At 42.1% G+C, this 10,651-nt stretch overlaps 1 protein-coding gene across 4 annotated transcripts in view; it reads right to left on the reverse strand.

Annotated features, from left to right (window-relative positions):
• Positions 1–10,651, reverse strand: part of PNPLA8 (patatin like phospholipase domain containing 8) — a 135,028-nt gene that overhangs the window by 88,653 nt on the left and 35,724 nt on the right. The gene's annotated exons all lie outside the window — the stretch shown is intronic.

Genomic DNA, 10,651 nt, shown 5'->3' on the forward strand with positions numbered 1-10,651 from the left:
TAGTATGTTGTGCTGATATTCATAAAGGAACTATAGCAATGAATGGGTATAAACTATGAATAGTACTTTATGGGGATGTATACAAATTTTTTTTAATGATAAGGATGTAAGATCAAAATAACCTGAAATCCACTGTTCCTGAAGACCATTCAAGCAATGACAATATTCTCTCTCAAAAGGTTTTTCTCTTAGGGATAAGACTGCTCTTTGTTTAGTGAAGTATCTTGATGAAATGTAACGAAATGTAACTATCAAGATAATATAGAAAAACAACATATCAGGTATTACTATCAGATACCTGATGAATGTATTTGTACAGACCATCTATTATTGCCCTTGTCAAACTGCCTTATAATTATTTGTCTGTAAGTAATTATCTCTTATACTCCCCATACTTCAGACCATGAAATACCTGAGAGCAAGGAATGGGTCTTATCTGATTGTATATATTTAATCCTACCCTACAAATCAAACCACTCTTGAAGCTAGAAAAGGGTGGAATCAGATACTGGGGGCTAGATATTGTGAAATCTGGAATTGCGAATGCTGTCCTCAAGTAGTAATCATCTGTTCATGAGCCCTCTGCCTAGGGCAGAAGCTGCTCACACAACAGATAATAAACCAGTGACCTCAGAAATCTGGTCAGATGGAGGTGTGTGCAAGTGTCTCCCAATCTGGATGATGATAAACATTGATATTTCAGAGTGAAAATTATTGAGATGGAGAGTACTCTAGATTTCAGAGATTAACCAGATCAAGGATAGATCTTCTGATTAATTGATTTACTGATAATTTTCTTTTTCTCTCAACCAGTTATTTTGCCCCTTGATAGCAAATAAATCTTCAATAAAACTCTGTGCATAAAAAGTTACTAGTAAGTCCTCCATTTATAAAGAACTACAACAAAGATAAACTCTCTATCTACTTTACTAATACTAAACCCAGCATCTTCAGTCTTAGAAAGGGGCTATCAGCTGGATCAACTCCTCTGAGCTGATCCAGTCAAGGTCCCACGAGGAAATGATGTTCCACACAAATCAGGATAATTCAAGGATAACTCAAGGATGAGAACTAGTTATAAAGAAGTGGATACAATGCAGGGAAACCAGAAACAATGGTATTCCAGGGCTAGTAACCGTAGCGCTGCCACTATCCCTATGCCCAAAATGGTAAACAGGGAGAGTGGTGACCAAAAGCTGGAAATAGGAGTAACATGGAGTGAGCTGCTTTGAAAGAAGCTCTGACCTTGGGCTGACAAATCCATCATCTCAAGGCAAAGCTGCAGAAAATAAACCAGTGGAATAAATACCACCATCTTATTGTTCTCCATCCCTCCAATGTTTTGGTGATGTTCTCTGTTGGCTGAATTCACCAGACGCCAGAAGGCAAGGGAGACTATTGAGGAGGTTCGTACAAGTCGGCTTCTCTGGGCGGACAGCAGGGTAGAGAATCATGGAGAAAAATGGTGACAAACCCCGGCTTTCAAAAATATTCCTTAATGAGGTCATTGCTCCTCAAACAGAAGCAAAAAGCAGAGATCAAACTTGGTAGTAAGATGTGATTTAAGAAAGAAAACAAAGATGATAAAATATAAGCTGACACATTTTCAAGGAATCAGCAACAGAAACATTTCAGAAATGAAGGTTCTATTGAAAAACCTCATAAAAGAGAATTGAGGGCTTCCCTGGTGGCGCAGTGGCTGAGAGTCCGCCTGCTGATGCGGCGGGCGCGGGTTCGTGCCCCGGTCTGGGAGGATCCCGCGTGCCGCGGAGCGGCTGGGCCCGTGAGCCATGGCCGCTGGGCCTGTGCGTCCGGAGCCTGTGCTCCGCAACGGGAGAGGCCACAACAGTGAGAGGCCCGCGTACCGCAAAAAAAAAAAAAAAAAAAAAGAGAATTGAACTGTTTAAAACATAGTAAAGAACCTGGAGATCAGGATCAGTAAAAGCAAACATAATTATATGAAAAAATTTTTAAAAATTGAGAAGAATTAGCATGACAATGATGGTTGAGGAACACAGCAAGGGAGTTCTAATACACACATTGGTATCTTCTTATTACTTGTTATTTCATCTTTTTTTACAAATACACTTTTGTTGGGTATAGAATTCTAGGTTGACAGTTCTTTTCTTCCATTATCTTCTCACTCAGAGCTTTGGTTTCAGGATAATTCTGTCCTCATAAAATGAGTTTGGAAATAGTCCTCCTCTATTTTCTGGAAGAGCCTGAGAAGGATTGGCATTAAGTCTTCTCTAAATGTTCGCTGGAATTCACTTTTGAAGTCATCTGATCCTGGATTCTTCTTTCTTACCATGTTTTTGATTACTGATTTCATTTCTTTACTTATAGATCTGTTGAGATTGTCCCTTTCATCTTGAATCATTTTATGTAATTTGTATGTTGGTGGGAATTTATACTTCTTCTAAGTTATCCAAGTTATTAGTGAACAATTGTTCATAGTATTCTCTTAAAATCCTTTTTTATTTCTGTAAGCTTGGTAGTAATTTCCCCACTTTCATATCTGATTTTGTGTATTTGTGTTTTCTCTCTTATTTTCTTTGTCAGCCTAGCTAAAGGTAAGTCAATTTTTGTTATCTTTTCTAAGAATCAACTTTCAGTTTTGTCGATTCTCTCTGTTCTTTATCTTTGTCCACTGTAAATTTCATTATTTCCTGCCCTTTACTAGCATTCATTGTAATTTTACCTGGTTGGATGTTGGATATTTCTGTATTTTTGTCAATATTCTTGAGCTTTCTTCTGGGTTGCAGTTTGATCCTTTAAGGTGTTGTTTTGAAGATCTGTTGGCAGGTCCAGAGCAGTATTCCATCTATTTATTTCACGCTATTCAGGCAAGATCTTCTTGAGTACTATACCTAATGTCTCATAAATTATTAAATTCTTCAATCTGTCTGGTGGGAACATGTACTATTTCCAACCCTACGTGAGCAATGGGCACAATTCCCACTAATCCTCTTATATTCTTCCTTCCCTAGACAGATCAGTATTCAGCTGAATACGCAGGAGGGGGTGGTTATATAAATGCCTGGAGTTCTCTCTCTGCTTTGCTCTCTCCTTTCTGTTACTCTGCTCTGAAAATTCTAGCTGCCTGGATTCTCAGCTCAGCCTCCTCAACCCAGGAATTCTGCCTGGTTCCACCTGGGTTCTCCCTCCCTGTGTGGCAAGCTAGAAACTGACAAGGCAGCAAACTGAAGCCGTCATAGGGTTCATCTCCTTTATTTCCCATTTCTCACTGATCACTGCCCTTCTTTACCTGATGCCCATCCAATGTCTTAAAAACCACTGTTACACGTATTTTTTCAGTTTCTTTTTATTGTTCCAGGTAGTATGTTAAATCTGGTCTCTATTATGCCATCTTGGCCAGAATCACAGGAATTTAATATATGACAACATGTCATAGCTATGCATGACCTTCTTTCTTATTCTATGGGCTGAGCAATTTGTCTCAGATGATATCATGGTGCTAAGATGACCTACATATAGATGCCGTAATAAAATTTTGTTTCCTTCTTTTATTGATCAATCACTGAATCATCCGTGTAAAAGGATATCAGCATTGATCATCTGAAAACATTTCAGTCACGTAATTCTTTTCCCTTGCCCATGCCCCCTCCTGTCTCCCCTGCATTCCTTCTCCACCATCTCCATTCAATTCTTAACAGAGATAGGAATTTTTGTGAAAAGCTACTTTTGCAAGTTTTAGGTAGATTGGACTTCCACACAGGTTTGCTAATCAAAATATTTTAGAGTTATATCTTTGCGTGACAAAAGATAACCGTTACTGAACGTTCACCATAAGCTGGAGACTGCTCTAAGCATTTTATATCTTGTAAGTCATTGAATCCACACAGCAGTCATTAAACAGGTTCTGTTATTAGCTCCAGTAAAGACTACAGAGAGGTTAAGAAACTTGCTTAAGGTCACAAAGACTACCATATCTAATACTGTTTTATGGGGATTTCACAGAAAAGTGTGTGTGTTGCGCAGAGGGAGGAGGACAAATTAGCTAGAAAAAGGCTTAATGTAATAAGCTTTATTTATTCACAAATTACTGACCACACAGAGCAAGGGTAATCCTGATTGTGCTATTATTCAAACCTAACGCTATTGTGCACAAGGCCGATTGTTTCCTGGGGATTCACCAATTCCGTGGATCACAACGCTGCTCCTGATTGACCTGTCAACAGAGGTAATGAGTCTTCTCTTTCCATCTTGCCATCCTAAAAGCTGAACTCTTGATTTTCCCTCCAGGTCTGATCCTCCTTTCACATCCCTCATTCATGTGAAAAACATCATTCACTCGCCCAAACTTGAAACTCAGGAGATTTCTATAATTTCTCCTACCTGCTCCCTACGAAGCATCCCTGAGTCCCATTCATAACTACGCGAGTCTGTCTCTTTCACACTGCACTTCTGGTCTCTGCCTTCACTGAGGTCTTTAGCCCTCCTCTCCTGGGTTGCTCCAACAGTCCCCTGTCTATTACCTCCTGGCCCCCCTCCCAACCACATTTGCTTCAACTGCCAGGCTGATGTCGCAGTGGTTTTCCTACTATTGAAAACTTTTTATGTCAATCACGGATTGTAAATCCTCCCACTTTAAACTTTGAGAAGCTTGACACTGTTTTCACATGGAGACCACATGTACTATCTTGCTTATGGGACCTTCTGTGCTCCAGTCACAGTTGCCCTTTCCAGGCTCATCATGACCCCACGTGGATCCTTGATTTCAGGCAGATCATCACATTCACAGGTCTATGTGTCCAACTCTTTCATCTCTGTGACGTGGCACAGCCTGTTTTCTCCACCTTGAGGTCACGTTCCTCCCTCGTCCTCCCTTCATCCCAATGGCCTCACTTCTATGGTCCACGCTCAACTCTACCTTACCTTCTGCCTCCAGTTCCTTTATGGAGAGCAGAGGGAGTAATTAATTATTTTATATTTCTTTTGCAAAGGCTCATGGACCACATCCCATGATGCCCCTTCCTTGTTTCCAGACTGAGTTATGAACCTTCTCATTAACTAATTCCCCTATTATCCTATGCAGACCTCTATCATAGCAACTTTCCTCTGGCATGCTAAGACACGGTGCCAGAGACTGAGAGCAGAGAAGAAACTAAACGATATTTCTTCCTGTCTTATGTTTTCATTATTCTCAGAGCCTTAATTTTGTATTTAGTGGGAAAAGAGAATATTATTATTCAGATGACATGTAAGTTGGTATCAAAATCTGGAATTTTTTATCTAAAGGAGATAGGGAAAATTAACAAAAATGTGCATATATTTCTCCTACATAGACTAGTTTGTTTCTATCTCTAGCTCAAGTAATGAACTGAAAGTAAATCCCTAAACTATTTCTTTTCTTTATAGCCTAATTACCTCTACCAGATCGCTTGCATTTAAAAATAGGAGTTCTGTGTATCCTCACTAAGGAGTTTATAAATGTGTCAAGAATATCTGCTATTTCCAAATGCACTAATTTGCCAACTAAGTTTTGAGTGTTTATGTGCAAGTGGTGAGGCCAGGTGCCAGAGAGAACCGCAAGAGGAAGAGAGTGAAGTGAAGATAATTCAGCAATTCAGCTACCCAGTTCCTCTCCTCTGGGTTTTCATGTATATTCAGAGATCCAGAGAACCTACAAGTAAAACAGTAAGGTGCTGATAAACCTATGACCCAAGAAAAAAACTGAATACTATAGATAGCACTGCACAAGGACCAAAAAAAAGGCAGGGCAGGGCAGGAAAGAGCACTTTGAATGAAACTTGAAAGATAATGTCAAATACATACAAGAAGCAAAACAAACTACTACTAGATCCTTCAGGAGTAACCCTCTCAGGGGGTCTTTGGCATTTCTAACTTACACTCTCCTATAATCAAATATAAATATATTTTCTTTTAAACAACATTTTCCGAGTGCACTTGTCCTTGAAGTCCATACTAGGAAGACCCAAATCAAAAGCTCATCAAGTTTCTGTTTCAAAGCCTCAACAGTCAAGCTTTTTGCAATTAGTAGGAATGATGTTTAAAAACTTGGGCTTCCCTGGTGGCGCAGTGGTTGAGAGTCCGCCTGCCGATGCAGGGGACGTGGCTTCGTGCCCCGGTCCGGGAAGATCCCACATGCCGCGGAGCGGCCGGGCCCGTGAGCCATGGCCGCTGGGCCTGCGCGTCCGGAGCCTGTGCTCCGCAACGGGAGAGGCCACAACAGTGAGAGGCCCGCGTGCCGCAAAAAAAACCCAAAACCCTCAATTTCACCTATTGCCTTGCATGTCTTGAACACTGGTAAATGTCTGTGATCATTTGAGAACAGATTGAAGCTTCTTTTTGTAGCAGTGATGTTTCTCCTTAAATAGTAAAATCACTATGTGAAGACTTTGAAACATGTGCATGAACAGTTGTGGCACCTACTAAACGCTTCCTGTACGTGCTGCACAATAACATCTTTTTGGGTTAATACGAGAAATTTCATTAAAAAAAATTTCCAAGTGCTGCACATGGGTTGGAGTATAGGAAGCAACTACAGGGTTAAGAGATGCAATTGACCTTTGTAGACAGGATCCTTATTCCCATAATGGACCAAGTAGATGAGCAGAATTACCTGCAAGAAGATTTCTGAACAGCACCTTACAATCAAGGATATATATCAAGGGTACGTATTGTCTCTACACTTCACCTTCTGGTGTTATAGGAGTGGTATATATTTTTGATAACTGCTATTTCACCAGGGTTAGGTTGTCGGTAAATTGACTCTTAGGTTCCACCCAATAGTTGGCACAGAGGAAGAGGTTCCTAAAGAGGAAAGTTCTAGCACCTGTGTTGCTGCCAACGTGAGCCCAAAGGAAAACTTTGGTTCCCCAGAGGTTTATCAGATGGCTTTCTGGGGGAACCTATGAGAAGAACTGGGATAAAAGAAGCTAAAGCTTGTGAAATGGGCTCCAGAAATTATGTGACTGTTAGCCTAAAATCAAGAAATAGTTACGTTAAAAAAAACAAACTGCGAATGGAGCAGTGCATGGTGGGAGGTGTGCTCCCAGGCTGCTCAGAATCAGGACAGACACGAGCAGGGAATGTTGGTAATCAGAGTCGTATTTGTCTTTCTCCAGCAAACCAGAGAAATAAAAAGTTCGTGAGAAAGATGCCACCTTAGAAGAACAGAGTGACCCATGTGAAACTTGCTTAAAACAGGGAATTAAACTGGAAGTTACACACACAACTTGTACTCCAAGTATAGATATTACTAGTGAGTTCACCCCCATAAAAATGGGTACAAAGTAATTCCCAGGCCAAGTCAGCCACTCACCCTGTCTATTACCCTCCGAGGAGGGGTGATGAGAAAACACTCATCCTGGGGCAACGGGGAAAGGAAGTTAGACCACTCGAAAGGCAGTAGCTAAGGAAGCCTCAGAAGCACCATCTCTAAAAATTATCTGCTGCAGGAAATTAAAGAAAACTTGAGGAAAGTTTGATTTCTAAGCAAAGTTAAGAATCATAAAGTTATAGGGAAGGCAATAATCACAGGGGAGGCTGTGACGAAAATTCAGCAGGTTAATATCCAGTCAACATGGTTGACTGAGCTGGCGCAGAAAGATGCCCAGTTTAGGTCTAAATAAAATACTGAATAAAATAACTCAATTTTTAAATTTCAACAACTTTTAATTTACCTGAAAACGAAGGGAAAGAAATACCTAGGACAGAGAAGCAAAAGAGGAAATTGAGTTCATAGGGGTGAGCTGACTGGAGCAGAAAGATTTCATTGGAGTGTTAGAATGGAAAACAAGCCTTAACAGATGTGGCTGGGATTCTGATATCTACTTCCCTGTAGGTCCACATACTACGGGGTTGAGAGTCCATAATTCACAGTTCGCTCCAACTACTGGTATACTGCTGGAAATAAAGACGGGCTGTCCCATTTCTGAAATGGAACTATAAACATTTGCCCTCCAACTGGTTTAGTGGCAGGAGTGAGGTGCTTGCCATCCATAGGAATTCTATTTGGATAAAAAGTCACTGATGAGAAATCCAAGTCCCAGAATTGTGCTAGTCATAAATATGGATTTGGATTTTCAGCTAAGGGAAATAGGAAATCTAAGCTGAGAAATTAACATACATATTGTCTGGTGGTGTAAATATTGATGGGCCAGGGAAAGGCACATGGGACATCATTGTGTAGCTATGCTTCCACAGTCCTGTCACAGGGGCTCATACTAAAAGCAATCCCTGCTGGATGCAAACTATTATATATAGACTGGATAAACAACAAGGTCCTGCTGTATAGCACAGGGAACTATATTCAATATCCTGTGATAAACCATAATGGAAAAGAATATGAGGGACTTCTCTGGTGGCACAATGGTTAAGAATCTGCCTGCCGATGCAGGGACATGGGTTCGAGCCCTGGTCCGGGAAGATCCCACATGCCGCGGAGCAACTAAGCCCGTGCGCCACGACTACTGAGCCTGAGCTCTAGAGCCCGCGAGCCACAACTACTGAGCCTGCGTGCCGCAACTACTGAAGCCTGCACCCTAGAGCCCATGCTCTGCAACAAGAGAAGCCACTGCAATGAGAAGCCTGCGCACCGCAACGAAGAGTAGTCCCCGCTCGCCACTTAGAGAAAGCCCGCGCGGAGCAGAGAAGACCCAACACTGCCAAAAATAAATAAATAAAATAAATTAAAACCAGAAAAGAATATGAAAAAGAATACATATATAACTGAATCACTTTGCTATATAGCAGAAATGAACAAAATATTGTAAATCAACTATACTTGAATAAAATTTTTAAAAAAGCAATCCTTGCTAAAAATTAACTCACAAGAAAAGTCACAAACACCAAAAAAACAAAAACAAAAAAATCACCATGAAGAACAGTCAGCTGACCCAATGCATTGGGTAGACTTGTATCCTAAGAGTAAGAGAAAACAAAGTAAGCTGAAAAACGTTAAGGTAAGCATAAATGATAGAATTCACACGGCATGAAAAGGAGAGTATGCTTTTTTAAAGTTACTTTAAAAATTTCCTGATATAAATTCTGCAAATGACATAATGAAGTAAAACACACACACAGACGCGCACACACACCGAGGTTTTACAAGACGAAGAAAGATGGGCCAGAAGAACTGTCCCAGGTTGGAGAAGTGCAAGGAGAGGACAACTAAATGTCATGTGGGACTCAGGCTGGAATCCCGGACCAGGAAACGTTCATTCTTAGGAAAACGGAAAAGATCTGCACGAGGTCTACAGTGTAGTTAACACTTTATCAACGTTAGCTTCCTGGTTTCAATAATTATACCATAATTATGAAAGATGCCAAGCTAAGGGGAGAGCGTATGGTAGCTCAAGGTACTACTTTTGCAATTTTCTTGTAAGTCTAACTTGATTTCTAAATGATTTTTTTCAAAAGAAGAGCAGAGGTAGGCGCAGGAGAATTTGGAGAGACCGGCTGGCCTGGACCTTGGAGAGCCCTCCGCTCCAATCCGAGGCACACAGGTTCATTCCTGTACGTGGTGAGCAGCCGTGGCAGAGACACGGCGGAATCTGCGCCAGCGAGCGAACGTTGGAGGCGGAGGGGAGAGGCTGGGGGCGCCCAGTCGGGAGGAGGCAGCAGGGAGGGGACGAACTTCGGCGCCAACTGCTCTGTAACCGCTGCCCAGGTCTGCGCGCTGGAGTCGCGGTCCTCGGGTGGGGGGAACAGGGCTCGCGGGCAGCCGGATGGGTGGAAGGAAACGTTGACGCCCTCCGCTTCCCGGCCCATCCTGGTATCCATCCTCTGCCTGGTCCTTCAGCGGGACCAGCCGGGGCAGAGGCGGCCTGGCAGCCCGGCGCCCCCTCTCCTGTCCCACCCCCCGCCCCGGTCCTGCGGGGCGCCCCAGGGACTTGGACTTGGCTGAACTCACCCCGCTGAAACTCAGGCCTCGGTAAGGGAGGTGATGTACATCCCCCTTTAGTTCGTGTTCTAGCAACCAAGGAGGAACCCACACCCGCTGCTGGATGGAGTCTGCTTGTGGTCACTCCTTTGTTTCACACTAGTTCCGCTGTCACACACGCAGTCAGATCCGCAGCTAAATGACCCTGACACCCGTGAATAGGGCGTTTGGGCCTCACTGATTTAACAACTGCGGAAAGTTTATGTCTTGGCCCAGAGCACACTAGTGGCCTCGTTCTAAAAATTAAATCTCCTTGGCATGGACCCAAGAAAGATCCATGAGCGTGTTCACAGACAACTAACGTGTGCACACAGAACACTCCATTGTACTGCAGGCAAACAAAACTCTAAGAAACTGTGACTCCTAACAGTTCTTTTTTTTTTAGAAGCTAATGCTTTATTGCCGGTTCAGTCCCAGGAAATCTAGAGTGAAGGACAGTGGGTGCATTACCGAGCTGGCCATAGTTTTGCAAAACACGCAACTGGTTGCTCATCTTACGGAACACCTTTTTTTGAAAAAAACGTTCATTTTTTTATGCAATTTTAAAAGGTTACTTTCTATTTACAGTTATTAAAAAATATTGGCTATATTCCCCGTATTATACAATACATCCTGGAGCCTGTCATACACCCAATAGTTTGTACCTCCTATTCTGGTAACCACTAGTTTGTTCTCGATATTTCTGAGTCTGCTTCTTTTATGTCTTATTTTGCTTCAGAA

This window comes from Lagenorhynchus albirostris, chromosome 8 (assembly GCF_949774975.1).
Source record: "Lagenorhynchus albirostris chromosome 8, mLagAlb1.1, whole genome shotgun sequence".
Lineage (NCBI taxonomy): Eukaryota > Metazoa > Chordata > Mammalia > Artiodactyla > Delphinidae > Lagenorhynchus > Lagenorhynchus albirostris.